Source organism: Colius striatus, chromosome 1 (genome assembly GCF_028858725.1).
Source record: "Colius striatus isolate bColStr4 chromosome 1, bColStr4.1.hap1, whole genome shotgun sequence".
NCBI lineage: Eukaryota > Metazoa > Chordata > Aves > Coliiformes > Coliidae > Colius > Colius striatus.
This window is the reverse complement of record NC_084759.1, coordinates 118796798-118819412: the sequence shown is the minus strand read 5'-3', so window position 1 is coordinate 118819412 and position 22615 is coordinate 118796798.

Sequence of the window (22615 nt, the reverse complement as noted above, 5' to 3'; positions counted from 1 at the left end):
ATCTGTGAGAGGAAGGTCCCCTGTGGCTTCTCTACAAGTCAGGGGTGCAGCTGTAGGATATATAGGCAAAATAAGCTTAAAATGAGGATCCTGACATGAGCCTCTCTTCAGAGTTACACCTTTAGTAGCTGGGAGTGGGAAAACTGGGAAATTTCTTAGAAATAAGCTCCTGGGGAGCCACTACATATCCTCAGTAAGCACTTAGGACATGAGGACATCTCACACATACACGCATGGGTAAGCACAGGCAGACATTCATTCCTCCCATCACACAGCTCAAAGAGGTTTCCTCACCCTGGGCCCCAGTAAGCCCTGTGTTATGGCCCCAATTCATCCCTCTTGGGAAGTTTGACCTCAGGTTCCAAAGACAATCAGAAAACAGTTGAACACAAAAGCATGGACTCAAGACTCTCCTTCAGATTTGCTAAGATCGGAAACTTTTGGCCAGGAGACATTTGGTTTGGTTCAAAGCACTCAGCTGAAACCTTGCTGGCTGGGGAGATCCTCCAGCTGAGAGGTGCTGCCCCAAGGAGAGAAGTCAGGACTCGTGTGTGTTTGGCCAGGGTGTGGGCTGGTTCCTCAGTCCAACAGTAGGGCACTAGATGTGCACCAGTGGTGCCCCAGAACAGTAAGAGCCATAAGGCTACATGATTGCTTCACACCCTCCCATTCATGGGTCCAACCTAGTCAGAGGCAGGTAGTTAGCCAGGTTCTTGTTGAGTTAGTTCATGCTTGTAATAATCACAGATGGCTTGCCTATAGCCAGGACTTACCTTTACCTGCTGGGATGAAGCGGCAGCCTAAATCTACCTGTGGTATGTGTACTCCAGTCTGTAAGACTGGCAAAGGGAGTGCAGTATCAGGTTCCTGAGCTAAATACGGTCAAATACTGTTCCTTGAAGAGCTTTCCTCAAGTTCTCAGGTTCCTTACAGCCATGAAACTGGTCAGTGGACATTGTTTGCAGCCCATCACTACCTCAGCTGCCTGGAAGCCTCCATTATGATAACTCCTGTTCCCTCCACTTGCCCGTGACCAGACATTGCTTGATTTCACATGCCACCTGCAAGCATCTCCATCCAGGTCTGTATGCCCAGACATGCAAAAAACAGAGATATGGCTGAGCATATTGGTCATCTAAAGGGTATATGTCAAACCATGTGATGAGGCAGGGGCCACAACAGCAAGCAACTCACTCCAGAGCCACTGTAAACATACAACAGCCAATCCTAGAACACCAGCAAAGAGCTGAATCTTCATTGTAAATTGGGAGATGTGGCTGTAGCTCTATCAAAGCCTGAAGTTGTTGGGTTTTTTTCTAAAGACCTTTCCCTGCTAGGATCAAAGGCTACATTTCTCCCCCAAGAAAAAAAATCTCTTTAATTTGGGCAGAGAGTAACCTCATGAGGTTCAACAAGAGCAAATGCAGAGTCCCAAACCTGGGGAGAAACAACCCCATGCACCAGTACAGGCTGGGGGTGATCTGCTGAGGAGCAGCTCTGCAGAGAGATCTGGGAGTCCTGGTTGACAATAAACTGAGCATGAGCCAGCAATGTGTCCTTGTGGCCAAGAAGGCCAATGGCATCCTGGGATGCACCAAGAGTGTGGCCAGCAGGTCGAGGGAGGTTCTGCTTCCCCTCTACTCTGCCCTGGTGAGGCCTCATCTGGAGTCCTGTGTCAAGTTCTGGGCTCCCCAGCTCAAGAGGGACAGAGAACTTCTGGAGAGAGTCCAGCATAGGGCCACCACAGTGATTGGGGAACTGGAGCACCTTCCTTATGAGGAAAGGTGGCGGGATCTGGGGCTGTTCAGCCTGAAGAAGAGAAGACTGAGGGGGAACCTCATTAATACAAGTATTTAGAAGGTGTATGTCAAGAGGATGGGGCACCATTTTTTTCTGTAGTGTCCAATGACAGAACAAAGGGTAATGGAAAGAAACTGGAACACAAAAAGTTCCACTTAAACATAAGGAAAAACTATTTTACTGTTCAGGTGGGGGAGCCCTGGCACAGGCTACCTGGGGAGGATGTGGAGTCTCATTCTCTGGAGGTTTTCAAAACCTTCCTGGATGTTTTCCTGAGTGATCTGATTGAGATGAACCTGCTTTAGCAGAGAGGTTGGACTAGATGATCTCTAAAGGTCCCCTCCAACCCCTACCACTCTGTGATTCTGTAATGCACAACCGTTTACAAAGAAATGCATGGTCCATATCTGAAGATCTGTGGCCCGAGGCATAGGATACAGCAGAACTCCTAAATTAGAGGTTTTCAGAAATGTATATTTAAAGCTTCCAATTTGCAGATCTTAGAATATGGAAATGGAGCATGATTTTTAAAAAAAAAAAACAGGACTCAAAGTTTTTTCAGGCTGCTTCCTCATAGATCTAGAAATGCCTGCTTGTGCCAAAACCAAGATGAATAATCCCCATTTCCAATGAAAATGTGGAAAGTTCAAGGAATTTTTATCAAAACTGACCTTTTCTAAGTTCTGATAAAATAATTCAATTATAGTCAAATTCCACTTAAAATAGCTTGCTTCTTTTAGGAGGGCTGAAGTCCTAATCTTCGCAATGGATACCCATGGGATCTAGAACAGTTGTTTAGAGTAGCTCTGTGATTTCAGAGGCCCAGACACATTTATTAAATGTTTTAAGGCCAGGTCCATGGGGCTGTTCTGGGTCTCTAACACGGCTGTTTGAAAAGAGGCAAAGCATCCATGCAGATCCTCATAGCTGAGTCTCAGTCCCTTTTGAAAGCAGGATGTAGCTGCTTTTGAAACGTTGCCTCGCTTGCCAAGAGACTGCTTTCCTGCAATTTTCCTTGGCTGACCCATTCACTGGTGGGTCTGTGCACTGAAGCCTAAGTCTGAAGCACAATAGGAGACCGAAATAACACTTCACCTAAGGAACAAAAGATGTGATTTCCTTCAGGAGACACAGGAGGATGCCCTTACACAACTGTGTAGAAATAGACAAGAATAATACTGCCATCGTTGCACCCACTGAACATCTTTTTGAGTATCAAAGATACTCCCCATGGCCCTGGTGAAATGGGGCTGCCTATGCTTCAAAGACTTTGGCATATATACTTCCTTTAGTAATAATCATCATCATCATCATCAGTGACATCTCTGCAATACTCATACAGGTGTTTGTGCAATATTTCTTACAGACCAAGTCATTGTTTTAGGAGTAAGGGAAGGCATAAATATCATTAATCCAAAGAATTAAAAGTGTCTGCAGAAGCTCAGCTGTCCTGACAAAGCTGTCTATGCCTAGGAACCAGCAGGGGATGGTCTCCTTGCCCACATTAGTCCTACTAATGGGCTTCAAATTCAAATCTGGATGGAGAAAAGCACTCATCTCCCATGCTCCCCTATGTGGTAGCCCTTGTGCCACCAGTAGATTATAGGCAGCTATTTAGAGCTTCTTTTGCCCATGGACTATCCTCATGGCACAGCACTGACAAACCTCACACCAATACTGTTGCGGAGCCTTTACCCAGTTTTAATTTTGCAGGCTGTGTGCCACAGGGATTTCATGCCAGGCTTTCCTGCCCAAGCCAAGAGAAGTGCATGATAACAGCACTGTCAGTACCACTGACTGCAATCTCATCTATCTCAGCTCGTCTCATTAAAATAAGCAAGTGAAGACGAATCCAGCTATTCAGAGAAATTCTATTTTCTATATAGCCCCACTGCTCATGATCAATTAGCTTGATGAATGAGGCAAAGCCAGCTGTCTGGAAGAGACTAAAAACAAAGCAATCAAAGGAAAGCAGGCAAACAAACAAACACACAAATAACAGGAACCCAACTTTCCCAGACAACAACACAACCCTCAGTTGTGGGAGTTTTTTTCTTGCATAATTTTGGAGGCCTGTGGCACTGAGTGATAAAAGCAACTCATCCCCACTGCATATGAATGCCAACATTCCAGACAAAACCCAAGATTTCTCATTCCCTGCTTGAACCCCAGGAAAATCATCACAGCTCAGCACTCTCCTGGACCTGGACCAGGGAGCATGAGGTTGCTGATCACACACCAGCACCAGCAGTCCCTTTGGCAGGAGCAGTGAGGCCATGCTGCCACCAGGTAAGGAAAGCTAACAAGTGATAGCTCTCGCAATTCCTGCTCCAGCAGGCACTTTTATTATGAAGAGAATTGAAAAGATCATTTTAAAAGCTATTTGGAAGCAGCAGCTTTCTCACCTATCCTCTGACAGAAGTATAAATGAGCATGCTGCGGACCTGCAGTCAGCTGCATGTGTCTGCAAATGCATTTCTAGTTCCCAGTGTAGCAGCTGCAGGGTGAGAGACAGCTTCTCCTTCATCCTCTGCAGCAGAAATAAGCCATAAGGAGACAGGTCTGCTATTTCAAGAGGGAGGGAAGAAGCATCTGCAAGCTCATGTCTTTAGTGATGGGAGGAGAAGGAAAGTTCCTCAGCCCAATGCATTCTCATCCCTTGAAGTTTAAGACTGCATACCCCATGTCACAAGTGTCACACATCTGTGCCCACCCCAGCCCTAAGCAGAGTACAAGGCTGCTGCCAAGCTGCTCCAACAGCTCACCCGTGCCTGCAGGAATCAAGCCTGCACCAGGATGTGAACAGCAGTTGCTTTGCCTCTCCCTAAGTCCTGAGTCTTGCCTTCAGAGTTTGCAGACACTACTTGTGCTTTCTTGAGCCTCAGAACTCCTTCAAAGCCTCACAGAAGACAAGCTGTTATGACATCTCTGCTAATTCAGTTATACAGTTTACCCTCTGAAAACTTTTGGCAGCACGTGCCCAAGACCTGTCTTTCGAGTCCTGCCTGCAGAGGGTCACTAAGCCTGCACCCACTGCTGCTCAAAGCCAGCTTTACCCAAAGTTTCAGAAAGAAACCATTGCCTTAGGGGAAGGATTTGCCAGGTACCAGCTCTCCAATATTGATCAAATTATATGTCCTCTTTGCTCCATCTCTCAACATACTGATGCACTCACCTCCCCTAATCCTGCCCCACAAGCTGCAGGACAGTCAGGGCAAGGCATGGGTTGGTTTGGGACACTCAGGCACAGCTGTGAAGGGGGTGTTCCTTTGGCCCTGCCAGCACACACAGCCCTATGACCCTCATGCTGCTCACAGCTTCTTTCCCCCATTGAAACTTCACTTGCTCTTCACTTTTTCTCTCACCTGCCCAAACACTTTTTCAAGCTGAGAAGGCTGCCTCTGAAAGGATTTACCAATCAATGCAATGAGGTCAATAGAATCACAGAATGGTGTGGTTTGGAAGGGACCTCTAGAGATCACCCAGTCCAACCCATCTGCTAAAGCAGGTTCGTCTTGATCAGGTCACTCAGGGACACATTCAGGAAAGTTTTGAAAACCTCCAGAGAAGGCAACTCCACACCCTCCCTGAGCAGCCTGTGCCAGGACTCCCTCATCTGAACAGGAAAGAATTTTTTCGTGTGTTTCAATGGAACTTTTTGTGACCCATTACCCCTTGTCCTGTCACTGGACACTACAGAAAAAAAGTGTCACCCCATTCTCCTGACGTCCACCCTTTAGTTACTTGTAAGTGTTAATGAGATCCCTCCTCAGTCTTCTCTTTCCTAGGCTAAAGAGACTCAGATCTTACAGGCTTTATTCATAGGAAAGATGTTCCAGTAGCTTGACTTCACAGCTTCTCATGGCTTTCTGGATACTCTGTGCCCTTCACAAGTGCAGCAGTGCCACGTCTCAGGGCTGTGGGTCTCCTAATTGTCCCTTGGCTCAGAACTGCATTAGCCACTTGAACTGACCATAAATACAAGCTGCTGAGTTTAAGACCTCATGTGCAAAAGAGAACCTCAAGGCATTTTAAATGTATTTCCTTTCCCTTCTTCTCCTGGGTTTTAGATGACACCGACCTGAATCTCTTCCCACTCAACCCTTTACATCGTACCTTTATTTGATCCATTTGCAAATCTGCTTACATGGCTTTTGGGAAGATATTTTAGTGATTGTGTTTCATCACAATGCCCTGGTTTATTTGGGTTTATGTCTTCAGACAGCCTCCAAAAGACTTCATCCAAGGGACTTAATTAGTCATCATTAATAAAGTGTATAAACAGCTGCTTAGGAGAATAACAGATATAATAAACCCAAGTATTTTAACAAGGTCACTAACCTACAGTTATATGTGAGACAGAAAACTGTTAATAGACCATCCTGAACCAGCCTTTGGTGATGTTTGAAAGAATACCAAAGAAATTTAGGTCCTTCTGTGTTACAACTAGCAATGCTGTCACTGGAGAGCTGCTGCACTTCTCAGTGCCCTCTGCACCTTCTCTCTCAGGTTCCTGTGAGTTAGGATGTCTGCAGGGACTCCAGGATGATGAACATACTTATGCAGATTGAACTCAGAGCTTTAATTCTCCAATTGCCCCCATGATGTATGTGCTGGTTGGAGGTCTGGTGAGAGCTAGCAGATTTCTCTTCCAGAAAAAAACCCTAAAAGGACAACAGAAAAGTACCATGTGTGCCAAGCCAAGAGGAATCTCCACCTTGAGACAGCTGGTGTGGCAAAAGTCCAGCCCCATATCCAGACCCATCCCAGATAGAACCAAAGCTCCAGCAACTCTTCCTGACTGCAACAGAAACAGTTCAGCAGCTTTTGCATGGTATCTTAATCCTATATTCCCTCTTTGGAGAGGCATCTCCTGAACTTGCCATACAGATGTCCCACTCTTCCCCCTCTGCAGCCAGGCCCTGACACAGTCTGTCTAGCCAAGTGTCTTTTAGGAGGAGGTTCAGTGACTGTCTTTTGCCACAGGTGTATCAGCTCTAAGTGCTTCCAGCAGAAGTGGGTATGACCCGCCTCTGAATATGCAATTTGATGGGCAGGTCAGATGAATGTTCCCTTCCATACTTGCCTCTTGTGCCATCTCCTCTCTTTTTTCCTTTCCCTCTCTACCCCCATGCATTTGAGTGTTTTTTTTCCTGCTGCAGGTGCACTGTCTCCTCACAGTCCTCCCCAGCTCCTTCCTCTGGCCATGTCCCTCCAGCCCTTGCTATGCTTTTCTGGACCACACTGGTCTCCCTGAGGAACATCACCATAAGCATCTCAGGATGCCTCACCCCTGACAGCTTTATCTGGCTGTCTGTTTGCTCCTTTTCTTCTTACCATGCTTGACTGATGCCTTTAAAGAGGCAGGCTTACAACCTACATCCTTCTTCACCTTCTCATCTAGACCCGCCATCCAAACCATATATTTTCATTTCTCTTTCCTCTCTGCTTTCCCCTCCTTCACCCCCCAGACTCTGATCATGCCCTGGCCCCTTACCTTGTTTTCATTTCAGAAAAGTGGTGCAACAGTGAAGGGCATTTCAAAATCCCAGCTCTGTTTGTGCAAGTGGGAACATCCACATGGGCCTCAGCAGGTCATGCCAAAGCCCACGGCCACTCAGGCTGAAGGAGCAAGTCAGCAGGGTTCCATTGCAGAAAAACACCTGTGTACCCATTTGACTTTGAGTGATCTCAAAGGAGACACTGGCCCTCTTAAATTTTTACTGAAATGCATTAGTAGTTGGAACTGAAATTAGCATCACCCTGACCTCATGGTTCACAGGCAGATGGAAATCTTTACAAGAAAAGGTAACCTCCCTTCATCTGGTGGCACTATCAAGGCCTGAGGAAAGACTACAGACAAGCCTTTTGTATCTCAGCTCAGATATAACATCAGGAGAGTTGGCTCTGTCACAGAAATTTGGTACAAGCACTGCATAAATGGAAGTGTCTGGAAGGAGGGTTACAAGAAAAGCCTGAACTAGTAGTGAAGGACACTGTTCCCTACAGTCACACTGAAGAGTGCGTTGGGCATATCATGGCCAAAAGGCTGATATGACTGCAACACAGACAACTCATCAGCTGAAGACACAGCATATAAACACCAGGATGTAGGCAGCAAGGCTGCAGCATATCACATACACCGTTCCTTTTCCTGTTGGCTTGACAGGAATCAGGAGTCTGGTCGGATAATTCAAATATAGGGTCCAAACAAGGAAGATCAGACATCAGGCAGCAATGCAACCCAGATGCTGAGGAAGCTGCAGCCTGCCTGACCTTCAGGTACAGGACCTGTCTGGAGATTGACCTACTGGAGAACAACTCTGCAGAAAGAGACCTGGGAGTCCTGGTTGATAATAAACTGAACATGAGCCAGCAGTGTGCCCTTGTGGCTAAGAAGGCCAATGGCAGTCTGGGATGCATCAAGAAGAGTGTGGCCAGCAGGCTGAGGGAGGTTCTGCTTTCCCTCTACTGTGCCCTGGTGAGGCCTTGTCTGGAGTCCTGTGTCCAGTTCTGGGCTCCCCAGCTCAAGAGGGACAGAGAACTGCTGGAGAGAGTCCAGTGCAGGGCCACCAAGATGATCAGGGGACTGGAACATCTTCCTTATGAGGAAAGGCCGCAGGCGCTGGGGCTGTTTAGTCTGGAGGAGACTGAGGGAGGATCTTATTAACATTTACAAATATCCAAATGGTGGATGTCAGGAGGTTGGGGCATCACTTTTTTCTGTTGTATCTAGCAACAGGACAAGGGGTAATGGGATAAAACTGGAACACAAAAAGTTCCTTTTAAACATAAGAAAAAACTACTTCACTGTTCAGATAAGGGAGCCCTGGCACAGGCTGCCCAGGGATAGTGTGGAGTCTCCTTCCTTGGAGGTCTTCAAGACCCGCCTGGACATGTTCATCTGTGACCTGATCTAGGTGAACCTGCTTCTGCAGGGGGGGTTGGACTGGATGATCTCTAAAGGTCCCTTCCAACCCTACCATTCTATGATTCTATGACCAAACCCTAGCAGCTACTGACTGCTAAGGGGGCCCTCCCTCAGCATCTATTCCAAATTTATTTTGTAATTGGCTGTCAAGACAAACCCAGTTGGCATAGTGAGGACTTGATAGCCTTCTCCTCCATGTTGCACACAAGTGGTCCTGTCCAGATTACCTGAACCCACGCAGCTCAGTGCTTGTTAGTATATGAGTATGTGTGACAATCTGCTAAAGGTTTGGTGTCAAAATCATCTTTGCATTGTGTAAGATCCCACAATGAGTTTCATTGTATTTTTTTTCTTACATTTTGATTATCCTTTTAATTTGTTACTAATCCCTTAAAATCAAAAGCTCATTAAAAAGTTAATTAATATTTCCTTGTTTGCTACAAGTAAAATCCTACAGATCAGAAATACGCTATTTAATCAAACACCAAATAGCTAAATAAATAATAATAACTAAATAATAACTAAAATGGGTTAGTTCCTGCTTTATTATCAATGGGTGAGATTGGATTACTACCTGCCATTCTGTGTTTGAAATCTTTATCAAATACCACTCCTGTGGTTCATGGTGAAATCTCCAATGTCTCCTCTTTTCTATCATTGCAAACCCATGTCAGCAAATGACTTCAGTCCTACACACCAAATCCTGTATTTGCCTGTTTGCAAATGTCCTTATTGTTGCAAGTGCTTGAAATAATTTAACTTCCCCTCTAATACATTGAAATACTTTCAGAATCCAGAGGGAATTATATAGACAGCAAGAACTTTGCTGGAAATGTTTTGTACCCTAAGGAAGGCTGAGGCAAGGAATTAATTACCCAAATATTGTACTACAGTGGGCCCATACTGATGAATGCTGACCTATTGAGGTAACAGCAGCTGGCAAACACAGAAACAGCAGCTTAATTCTCTTCAGTCTCCCCCAGTATGAGAGCAAGTCTTGAACAATGCTGCAATAAACTCTGGGCACTTTTCATATCTTTTTGTTTTACTGAAGGAACAGCTCGCTCACATGAAGTTTCCACTGAGATTTAAACAAGAAGAAGTAAACAATTTTTAAAGAAATAAAGTACTGAGGTTTAGCTCTGGTGAGAGAACTCCAGCTCGGGCTGCAGAATAGCCTCTCAGTCCAACTGTGCCCCAGGTCTCCTGCCTTGATAACACAGTTGCAGAATGCTGATGTGAGAGCTGTGTCACTGGTGTGTGCCATCACACACTACATGCCATGAAGTAGCTCTGACCCCCTTCCCAAAAGATATATTGGAACAACTTTGCACACAGACATCTCTAATGAGGGACTAGAAAGATTCATGTTCTGTACTGAAGGAGAAAATGTTAGAAATAGCAACTGGCTCTCTCACTGCATTTGGTGTCTTTTCTTTTTTTGATATATTTATAATTAATCAACACTAAAGCTCATTTTTGCATGCCTGGAAATGTCCTTCCTTTCACTAATATAGTCATCTCCTAAATGTAAAGCTCCTATATGCAACTGTGCTATACCTAGACCACATCTTACTTGGAAGAGTAACATATGCACTAGGCAAAGGGACACACACTGATCCCACATGAACAGGGGGATGAATTTGATGAACTGAGTTGCTGATGGCCCAGAGTTAGCTTCAGAAACATTAACAGCAGCAACACGATTGTTTCCTGTCTTTTAATACAAACCCTGTTAACACCCACATATTAAACCAGAGAAATAACAGCCTCTCAATTTTTCCTACAGTTACAGACCATTTGCAACTGATGTGAAGATTACGTTTCCAAAGCAAAAATGTACCACTTTTTGCATAGGCAGAGGAAAATCCAAGACAGCTGGCTCAGCTGATCAGAGGTGGCCCCTAGAGAAAGAGAGTGTCCTGGGACCACACTGCCTGCAAGGTGGAAGCCCCTGCTGCATTGCAAAGAGGAGGTGAGACTGGCCTAGGAGAAGTCAGGGTCCAGGCTGGAGAACTCCCACAATTACAGTGCAGAGACCTTGCCTATTCTCTTGGGCAAGCAAAAAAGCTTTCATGAGGGGAACTCAAGACTAAAGCTTCAGTAGCTTGCTGTGAACTTTGTAAGAGAGAGCAAAATGCAGGATCTAGGTGGACCTGCTTCTGCAGGGGGGTTGAACTAGATGATATATAAAGGACCCTTCCAGCTCCTACCATTCTATGATTCTATAATTTGTGGTCTTGTTTCTAGAACAAGAGAGAAGATTAGCAATCTCCCTTGGGTGTTCATGTTTGAATCTTTCTGGACATGAATGGGAGATGGGCCGCACAATAGCAGGTCTGTGTTTTGGACAGTGCCATCTTACAACCCAATAACAGAATAATCAGGGCCAAGAACAGAGCCAGATCAGTGACAAAAGTATGAATAATTTCACTGCTGCTCTCTTACGCTGGTCAGAGCTGCTAGGCTGCTAGCTACTGATTGGTTTAACATACAGCACTTAATATCATTCTGTGCTTCTCCTGTGCTGAATGTTAAAACATCCAGAAGTAGAATTTTATTGCAGGTGAGCTGCTCTTCAGCACCTCATGTTACAGAGTGGGTTGGATCTGCCAACACCAAAAAAAAGCTAAAGTAAGGTACAGCAGAGCCTATGTTTGTAGGAAGCCAAACCAACACAGAAGTACACATTATGGCAGTAAAGAAAGACCCGTCATTCCGTAATCCTGTGATGGTCTCTTAAGAGATGTATGTGCAGAGCTCCTTCCAAAGAAAGCTTCTGTTCAGGAATATTAGGTGTTGTTAATGTTCCTTCAGAAGAAGATAGTTGGTGAAATTAAAAGAGAAAACTCTGAGGACCACTCACTGCCACACAGTATCATTGCTATCCAGAGGTTAGATGTATTTAAAAAAACCCAAACAATGTTTCTGTGAGTCAGGAGATTGCACACAGCTGTGTTAGGAAAAACAATGGAGGAAACCTCTTTCCTCAGAGCACTGGTCATGAGCAGGATCATGAACATCTTCTGTAATTTCTGCATTTTCTCTGAGCTTACCCTCACCAGCTTAGCCACCAGTGTGACCCTGTGCAGGATGCTCACTGTGTTCCCACCCAAAGGTCTGGCTTTTGGCTAACAGCTGTTGCCAGGATGCTTAGGTGCCTCCAGCAGAATCTGTTCCCAGGAGCTCACCAATACCAAGTGTCCTGGCGCAACCAGGCAGAGGTCCTACTCCAGGAAGAGGAGGAAAAGGGGGATCCTTGGCCCAATTGCTGTGGGATATGTCTATCCTTGTCATCATCAGGAGGGATGGAGACAGAGGAATTCAACAAACACCACAAAGCACCTATTATTTGATCCCCACTTCCCCCTCCACCATGAAGTTCAACAAGAAGGGCAATGTCTTGCACATGGATCTAGACAATCCCAAACCTAAATACAGGCTGTGCTACGAGTGGATTGATGGCAGCCCTGTGGACGAGGACTTGGGGATGTTGGTTGATAGTGTGACCCAGCTGTGTACTCTTACAGCCCAGAAAGCCAATTGTATCCTGTGCTATATAAGAGAACTGTGACCACTAGCTGAGGGAGGGGATTCTCCCCTTCCTCTTCACTTTCATGAGACCTTACCTGCAGTGCTGCGTTGAGCTCTGGGACCCCCAACATAAGGACATAAACTTGTTGGAATGAGTCCAGAGGAGGGCCATAGAGATGATCAGAGGGCTGTAGCACTTCTCCTGTGAAAACAGGATGAGGGAGTTGGGGCTGATCAGCCTGGAGAAGAGAAGGTTCTGGGAAGACCTTAGAGTCATCTTCCAGAATCTAAAGGGACCTATGAACAAGACAGAGAGGGACTTTTTGTAAGACCGTGTAGCAGTAGGATGAGGGATAAAAAAACAGGGGGCTTCAAACTGAGAGGAGATTTAGTTGAGATATTAGGAAGAAGTTGTTCCCTCTGGAGGGAGCCAGAGAAGTTGTGGATAACTCATCCCTGGCATTGTTCAAGGCCAGGTTGGATGGGGCTCTGAGCAACCTGGTCTAGCGGAAGGTGTCCTTGCCCATGGTAGGGAATTGGAACCCGACAATCTTTAAGGTCCCTTCCAACCCAAACCAATTGATGATTGTATGAAAACTTGGGATTTAGATACTTTTCCAGAGATATGGTGCATCTATTCCTCCTCTGAGGAGCAATACCTTGTCTCCTTGTGCCTCACAGACAGGCCCATAGGCTATCATCACTGCTCCCAGGTGTACCACTGCTCTGCCACTGCCACCTTGATCTCCCTTGACAGCCCTTCCACCAGTGGGAGTCGAATACTCTAGATCTTACATGTGTAAAGAGAAATAGCTTCCTCTTACAACAGATATGCTCAATGCTCATCTCAGGATGGTCTTTACCTCAGCTAGGCCTCCTAGATGTTGATGTAATAAAAGCAATCGTTCCTGCTGCTGCACAGGAGCTCAGCAGAGCCCACACACCCTCAGAGATGTTACCTGTACGTGCAACCTCAGCTCTGGGTTGGGGCATATCAGATAAATCATAGAATCATAGAATCATACAATGGTAGGGTTGGAAGGGACCTTCAGAGATCATCTAGTCCAATTCCCCTGCAAAAGCAGGTTCACCTAGATCAGGTCCCAAAGGAATATGTCCAGGCAGGTCTTGAAGACCTCCAAGGAAGGAGACTCCACAACCCCTCTGGGCAGCCTGTGCCAGGGCTCCCTCACCTGAACAGTGAAATAGTTTTTTCTTATGTTTGAATGGAACTTTTTGTATTCCAGTTCTTTTCTATTACCTCTTGTCCTGTTGCTAGATACAACAGAAAAAAGGTATGTCCCAACCTCCTGACATCCACCATTTAGATATTTGTAAATATTAATAAGATCCTCCCTCAGTCTCCTCTTTTCTAGATTAAACAGCCCCAGTTCATAATCAGGAGGATTAGGAGATCCTCCACAGTCCTGCAGCAATTCCCTTTCAAATTTTGAGTCTGAGTTACAAACCACAAGAGATTTTGGTTTTAAGGGGTAGGGTTTCAACAAAGGCAAACCAGTACTCTTTTCCCTCTGTGCTCTATCTTAACACTTTTGAAAATGTTCAGCATGATTTGGGCCACTGGCATGGCAAGCTGCTGTGTGTAGCATAGTTGAAAGAAGCAAAGAAGGCGGCCATATAGCAGGGAGTATTGGGCAGTAAGCCTTGCTGCAGGAGTACAGTGAAAGTATTTCAGGCTTTCAGATGTTAGACAGAATAACTGCTGTTCGTCAGATCTAGAAAGACAAATACTACGGACCTTTGGTTTTCAGACATTTACCATGACAAGATATTCCCCACCCTGCAAAATAAAAACACCCCACCTTGCTCATTGTCAACAACTACCAGTCACAATGAATGGCTCCAGAGCTTCATGGAGCTGTGGTGGCCCTGCTCCCACCACACTCACAGCCCTGGGCCCATGGCACTTGCTCTGTGACTGAGTGCTGGAAAAAACCAGCACTGAAGCTGAACACAAGTGCACACTGCAAGTCCTGATTTCTGTCTGTCACGAGCTTCCTTTAATTGAAATAAATAAATTAGCCTGCAGTTCCATAATACTTGTGTGACTGCAAGTGCTCTGCAGATTACTCTGATGAAGCTGCTGTTTGCGCCTTCAGGAAAACGCACTTAGTGTAAGGTTTTAAAACCTGAGCAGCATGCAAATGGCAGTGAGATAGGAAGACGCAGTTTTGAACAGCACCTTAAACCACTTCTTGTCTTCTAGTGCACCTCAGGGATACGCAGCAGAAAACCAGGGAGACAGCAGCAGGACTAACCATTTTCTGTCCCGGGAGACAGCCCAGAATAGAGGTTTCCATTGAGAAATTCAAAAGAAACAAGCAGAGTTCACGGAGGTAGGTAGATAAGTAGGACTCAGGAAAGGTGTTTCGGGGGGGTAGGGGGATGGCTGCAAGCAGGTTTGACTTCAAGGCAGACAGGAAGCCGAGAGAGATTTCAGTTCACAGCCAGGGAAATGTGTAAATGCTACATCCATCCCAGCAATTTTCACTCGAGATCATTTCATGGTGAGTCTGGATATAGCAGCTGAAGTACCTCTGAAAGCTATAATGAAGAGTACCAGAACACAGTCTAATTTCTTGGCTCTCTCTTCAGGCTGTAATTTTTTCAGTCTTGCCTCAGCTCAGCGTTCTCAGTGCTTTTAAGTAAAAATGGTTCAGATGTTTTTAGCTTCGTTGATCTTTCAAGGAAACAGCTCATGCAATCACACCATCTCTCTGGCCCTTAGCAAAGATTTTGTGCCCAGTGACCCAAGTCTGCCAGAGGGAGTAGAAGCAAACCTAAAGAGAATGACTGTACTCCAAGCCCCACACAAACAAGCAGCACAGGAAGGAGAAAGGCAGCAGACCAGGCTCTACTGATGTCCACTCCTCCTGGTGTACTGCTGTGCTTGGCTGGGACAACTCTTCTCCTCAGCCAGGGTGTAAGAGAAGCAGTCAGGCTTATGGTGGTGGGGCAAGGCAGAGGTCTCAAACCCATGGGAGATTAGACCCTACTTCTCCCATTGCTCTTGGAACAACTCATTTCCAAAGAGTGGGAAAAGGATCTTCTGTAGTCTGTCTTAAAATAGAAACTAAATTTCCTGGAGCATTCTTGCTCAGGGCTAGAAGATCAAAATTTATCAGAGGCAACACTCCTGTGTGAAGCTGTGGGATAAATGGGCATCTTGGTCATAGGCTATGAGGACACTCCAAGTCCATGTAGGAAGTGTCTCCCTGCACTCTCCCCAGTGATACAGATGCCTGCCAGTCATTCACATCCCACACCAGAAAGGCGAGGTGACCAGAGCCTCTGCCTGGGGTACACAACCTATAGGGTGCCATCCAAAATGACAAGGTCACTCTAGGTGGACACTGGTGCCAGAGACAGTCAGTGACAGCACAGAGCTACAAACATCCCTTTCTACTCACCTGCACGCACATGTGTGCAAATGCAGCTTCTTGCCTCAAACAGGACAAGAAGACTAAAAATTCCTGCTAGCTGTGAGACAATCCTGTTGCTGTAACCAGCAGTGAGAGAAACTGAGAGGTCAGAAAAACAGCAGAAACACCCCAGAGTCATGGCTGCCAGACAGATGGGTTTGAGCAGGAATCCCAGATGTAGGACAGAAAACATCAGGACTGTTGCTGACAATGCCAAAAGCCCTTTAGGATGGAGAAGGTGGGAGGAAAGAAGTCAGGCACAGACACCACAGAAAGAGCTGATGATGCAGCAGAACTTTGCTAAGGAGGGATCTTGTTTGCTGAGAATCCTCAAGCTGAGGCAAAGGCAAGGAATGGGGGAAGGAAGGACAATGGCTTGGGGAGCGAATGTAGCTTTAGCATTCAGGTTTGGCTTATATAGCTCTTCCTTCAGTTCAGGTCAAACGACTTCTCCCATAAGCAGTCTTGCCTCCAGTGGGGCTTTGCTCCCTTCCAGTGACAGAGAGCCATCCCCTGCAGAAGGTGCAGTCCTGCTACCTGACGGAAGCCCACATGACCCCACCTGCCCCCATTCACGGCTGTGACAGGCATCTCACAGTAGCTGCCCGTCTGAGATTTAGAGCTGCTTCCATAAATGACTTGACAGTCCCAGCTACTGAAGGGCTGTGCCTCACAAGAGGGCATGGTGAGGGCCCTAGCAGCAATGTCCAGCACAGACCAGACAGGTTCATTTTCTGAGATGGGAGGGAGAGACAGAGGTAGCAGCCCTACAGCTCCACTGCTTCTCTGCATGAAAATGTGAATGGGTTTCCCTGAAGAGCAGAACCATGCTTTTGAACACTACTGTCCTTTTTCTCATATGGGTGTTGGGCCTCCATCACTTTTACTTCTGTTTTCTCCTGGAACTGCTCCACTCAGATGAGCCACTTGGTCTCCCTGGGTACAGCACAGAGCTCACGAGGTGAGACATGGCAATATGACTCCTGGTCCCCTCCATAGACCTTCTTCTGTTAGACATCCTTGCAGAAGTCACCCTCCTCATTTTTAAAAGCCCCATCATCTCCTCTGTTCATGAAGAGTACCGATTGCCCAAGACTGGATGCAGAAGAAAACCACAGCAGAATCTGTCCTTTCACAAACACACTGCAAAACAAATGTTTTAATATGACCAAGGTTTAATGAAAGGGGGAAAAAAAAAGATCAAACCAGTGATTTTAGAGAGGAGTTTTGCAGGATGCTGGCTTTATCCTATCAATCTGCTTTATGGGATGCAGAGCCTGAAATCTCTGTTCAGCCTAACAGAGCAAGCTCCTCTACCTGACATGACATCCTAGCTGAAGCAGGACTTGGACTTGAAAGTCCCAGCTCAATACCTAACCACTGATGAGAAAGAGAGATATTATGCTACCACCTATCCTTGTAGTAGTATTATTATGCTCTATAAAATCTGCTGTGGATGCAATTTAAATTACAAACATTCCCCATGGGTCAAGCTCACGTTGCTGTGTTCTGTGCAGGCTTGGGATGCACCACCTCTTTCTAGAACGGAGAACAGGGAAGGTAAAGGCTGAGCAGAAGGGAATCAATATTGGCAGGATGGGAATCTCCTGTGTGAGCTGTGGTAGCTTCCTCCCAGTTCTCCAAGGAGTCTGTACTCATTCTGCAAGCTGCTCTGCATACGTTATCCTGAAGCTTCTTGAGTTACTTTTTGGTTACCACCAAGTGAGCTTTGTAAAAAAATTAAAGGAACCAAGGATAAATAGGTATATCCTGCTTAGGTGATATAGGTATGAACTTCAGCTTCATCAGAAGCTTGCAGGTTGTGCTAACCAGGAAAGCTCTGTTTACATCCAGTGGGCAAGATTGTTTTCATAACAGCATAGTATAATTTAGATTGAGAAGAATGCCCTGGAGGTGTCTAGTCCAGCATCCTGCTCCAAACAAGGTCAACTACAAGGTCAGATTAGGGCTTTATCCAGGCAGGTCTTAAAAAGCTTTGTGGATGCAGAACATTTTAATAATACTCATTGTTGAGGGGTTTCATGGCTTGCAGGATAAGTGATGGAAAGTTTTTTTCCATCTGAGTGGCACTTATTGGACACTGCACCTTAAACACAGGCTGTAGCAACAGCAACCATGGTGTGAAAGCACAACAATTACCATTTGCAATCAATCCTTTAAGATGCAGGGGTGCAGGGGACCAGGAATTCAGTCAGAGATGACAAGGTGGAGAGTGAGGAGCTTGGGAAGGAGCTGTAGTGAGGAAGGACAAATAGATTGGATGAAGCCTCCAGAGGTTTGTCAACTGGACAGGATGCTGAGACTGTGGCTAGAAACTGAAGGAAGAAACATGAGCACCATCTGGAGCAAGAGAGAGACACAAGGGAACAGGATTGCACAAACACACACTGGACAAACTCAGCACAGAGGAATATTGGGACTGATGGGCAAGGAGACATTGGAAAATTCAGGGATCACTGAGAAATATCCACGTTACTTGAAATCTTGACTAAAGAGCTTGTGAATACCTACAACTGAAAAGAATTAGGTAAGTTGGTGTTGGAGGTGAGGGCAGAGAAACAGGCTGAAGAAGATCCAGAGGAAATGGATCAGGTTTGGAAAAAATGGCCTTGCTCACCTTTCTGCACATTGGGGCAGAAAGTCTGTGATTCAGCAATCTTTGCTGTTAAGATACACCTGTGAAATCCTCTAGCATATCCTTTCGTTTTGAGGTTCTCATAACTCACTACTGACCCTTTTTCTCTGCCATGCTCCAGTGACACCATGTCACAGACAAGGGCTGCAATGTGTCTGGTATTTAACTGGGTGCAATGTACACCACATACTTGATTTTGGGGTAGGAAGAAGGAGGAGAGCTTGTGAGAGAGGCATTGCACTAAGCACTGTGTTAAAGAAGATGTAATGTTAAAACAAACAAACAAAATCCCTGCAAATATCACAATCAAGACTGCACATGCAGTTTTAATTCAGCCCCATCTCTGTGTGTGGCACAATCTAATCTAAATTAAACGATCACACAGATTATTATCTTGCTCTACAAGACCTCTGCTGCAGAGCACACACAATAAAGTCATTAAGTCCCTACCCTAAAGAGCTTCCAGTCTAAGGAAAACCAGACAAGGGGCATGAAGGCATCCACCCGGGGAAGGAGATGAGGAGGGAGAACTCGTGAGAATGAGCTTAAATGGAGCATCAGCATTTGCAGCTGGATTATTTTTTTCCTTCAGTTGCAGTAATATTAAAGAAAAGATATTATAATAATTATTAAAGCAAGAAACGAGTTTCTGTCTCATTGATTTGAGCAGGTTGATGAGGACAGGTTGCTGCCAGCCTCTTAGGAACAGAGTTGGGTAAAGGGCAGGGGCATTCACAATGGGGGTCTCTGGGGTGGGGGAGGGGGGTAACATGGATTAAGGGGTGTGGAGGCTCCTGGAAGAAGCAGCAGCAGAGGCTCCACTGACAAATAAGGAAAGGCAACAGGGAAGGTTTCAATGCTGCAAGATAAGGATCAGAACAACAAGCTCTTTCATGGGTAAAGCATTGGATTCTCTCTACTGAATCCCCCCTATCTTAGAAGAAGGAGGAATGTGCAAGGTGATGTCTTTTTATTGATCCATGGTCAGATGTTACATGGAACATGTGACATCAGTAAATCATATTGCAGTAGTGCCTTGTGGTCCCAGTCTCCCAGAGCCAATGGGAGCGCCTTGCCGGCCACACTCCTTCAGGAATCGCCTAAAAAAAAACCCCAAACCCTGCATTTAAAAATGAAGCTAAAATGCATCAGCTCTTTGCAGCCCTCTATCCACACTGGAAGGAGCCGTGCTCACAGGCTGTTCATTCACACCCAGTCCATCACTCCCACAGCCCTCATGACACAGAACAGGCACCGTGGAATGTGTTTCTCCCTCCAGTCTTCAACACAATAGCATGGATGTGTTGGACTTTTTCCAAGCTCGCAGCTAAAAAGTCTTTCCTGGAGATGGGTGAAAGGGCTTCCCCCCTTCCTTGACTACTCCAGGCACAGTTAGCAAATGCATTTCCCTAAAGAAGAGCAGGATGGGAAGGAAAACAGCAACAGTTCAACCATACACATACATGCAAGCATTGTAAATGTAGCCTGTGACAGACAGTTTTGAAGTTCCAAAGGGGACAAGAGGCTGTAGAGCCCTTCATGGGTCATTTGTTCTATAGCCTGGCAGTTATATCCTCCAGCAAAGACACCTTTGAATGTGTCACCTGTAGGGACCAGGTAGTGACTCAACACACTCATCTAGTACCATTCACTGACTTGCCTTGGGGTAGTCACGACCTTGGTTAAAGGCATCAGTGCTGATTAGTCCCCATCAAGTCCTGTGTGGTCATTTCTACCATCCCCAGCCAGGCTAAAGCTGATACTCTCACATTCCTAACGTCTCATGGGTAAAAGTGCTCTCTACAGCACTTCTCCCTCCCACCATCCTCACCTACAAAGACATTAGCTTGGATAGCTGCAATCAAGGGAGACAATCCAAGCAGCCAAAGTCCTGAGGGATGCTTCTTAGGGTAACATTTATTGAAAAATAAATAAACTCTTCCATCCACAGTATCTCCTCTTCTTGCCCATTTAAAAGTCAATGTGTGGCTACCCGTGCTTGCAAGGGAAGATCACCTTCCCTCCACCTTGCTGCATTGCTCCTGCAGCTCTAGCACACCTGAGAAGGGCAATCTCAGCCCTGCAGCTGAGCTACCTGTACCCTCATCACAACGTGCAGGGAGCCCTGCTTGCTATGCTAGAGCAGATGGTGTGCACAGCCCAACCCTAGCAGAGAAAGGGCCCACAGGGGTCACTGGTGTGCCACAGGGCCCTCCCAGGGACCACAATCCCAATTAAGAGACCTGATTTCAGACCTTAGGGGATGCCATATCTCAAAGACAGTGGTTGTAGTCACACTCTGGCCGTGGTAGGTGTGGCATGCTGAGCCTACAGGTAGTAGTCCAACGAGAAGGACATTCCCCCAGCATCTCAACTCTCCTTTCTGGTTTTCTCCCCAGTTAGCCAGCACCCCCTCATCTCAGACTTAAGGTAATTTGTTGAACGATGTTTTTAAATCTCTGGCGATTTAAAAACATTTCTACTTTGATCATTTAAAAAAAATCCCAAAACCCTAACAATGTTTTAAATGTGAACTTTCTATGCCAAGCTGCGCTTGCAGCACCTCCCGAAGGGGTTTGCCTCTTTGCCTTGCACCGCAGCGCCTGCAGCTCTGCCCGAGGCATCTCCCCCTGCTCTGCCACAACACGGGCGCTTCGGGGCCAAGCGCACGACCCGGAGTTTGGGGTTCCCAGCTCTCTGCTGCGCCCCCCGGGCAGAAGCGGGACAGTCCCTCAGGAAAGCACATCCTCGCCACGACCTCTGGCTCCTAAACTAACCCAGACCCCTCCGCCAGGCCCCTTTGGGAGAGGGCCAACCACTCGGACGCTGGAGGAAGGGATGGGAAGAGCTGCCCCCTCCCCGGGCATCGCGGAGCCCCGGCCCGCCGCCGCCGGTGGGGCAGGGTCAGGGGGGCGGGTGGGAAGGAGGTGGCCAGCCCGGCCCGGCGCCGCCCCGCCTCGCCCCGCACCGCACCGCACCGCACCGCCCCGCACCGCACCGCACCGCACCGCACCGCACCGCACCGCACCGCCCCGCACCGCACCGCACGGCCGCTCCGCTCCGCACCGGGAGGGCAGCGGGAGGGCAGAGGGGCGGGCCGGGCGGCGGCGTCGCTGGCACTGGGACCGGGACGGAGCCCTGCTCGGCGGCGCTGCCACGGCCCGATGGGCCAGGGGTAAGTCCTAATTGCTGTCCCCCCGCTCCCCTCCAGCCCGAAGCCGGCGGTCTCTTTCTCCGCAGAACTACCGCCATCCCCCGCCCCCCCACCCCCCCCGCACTCCTAGGTTTCGCTCCCCGGCACCCCACGGCATCGCCCCGGGCCGGGGACACGGCGGGGAGTCGAGGAGCAGCACCCGGAGCCGGACCCAAAGCTGCGGCCATGCCTGGACCCAAAGCTGAGAGCTGCACCTCTCCCCTGCGCCCTGTGCCCCGCGCTTGAACCCGCACCCGGACCGTGCCATCCGGACCGGGACCTGTACCCGGATCCCTCCGAGGCTGACACCCACGGGAGGAGCATCCCTCCCCTTCCCCTTCGTTTGCTCATCTCCACGGCAGCGACTCTTGTCCCTGCTGCAGCTCCTGTCCCAGGTGATGGGTGCCCTGATACCTTGATGTCCCATTGTGCCTGTATCCCCCTGTGTGGATATGCCGGTACCCTGGCACGTCAGCATGCCAGTACCCTGGTACTCACCTGCAGTGACATCAATCTGACAGGTAGGGCCAGCGTAGGGGTATGGGGGAGTCCAGGGCCTGGGGGGCCTGGGCTGGCTGGGGGTGGGGAGCTGGGAGCCATCCTGGTAGGGAAGATTTGCCTCTGGGTAAAAGTCGAAAATACTGCTTTAGGATGGAATGGTCGGAGACAGGAAAAAACCCCTGTGTAATGCAGTGCCATAAGCCTTTTGGTTATATTGCACATGATGTTTTGTTCATTCCCTGTCACGGCTTTGCTTATCAGCCAGGCAGTTATTTAATGATGGGTTTTTTTCCAATGCTACAGGACTTGCCTGTCACAGCCCTGGACAATATAGATTTCCTAGAGTGGGAGCTTTGTTGGTGCAAGGGACACTGTAAAATGAGTCCTGTCTTCAGGTGGCTGCAGCCAGACTGTTTTATGAGCAAACGGTCCTGGACTCAGCAGCAGCACTCACGCTATGGGAAATCCTTCAGATCCTGTGGAGGGCTTAACTTTTTTGTCAGGGGCAGGCAAAAGAAAGAGGATAGATGAGCACAGGCACTTTGAAAGAAAATACA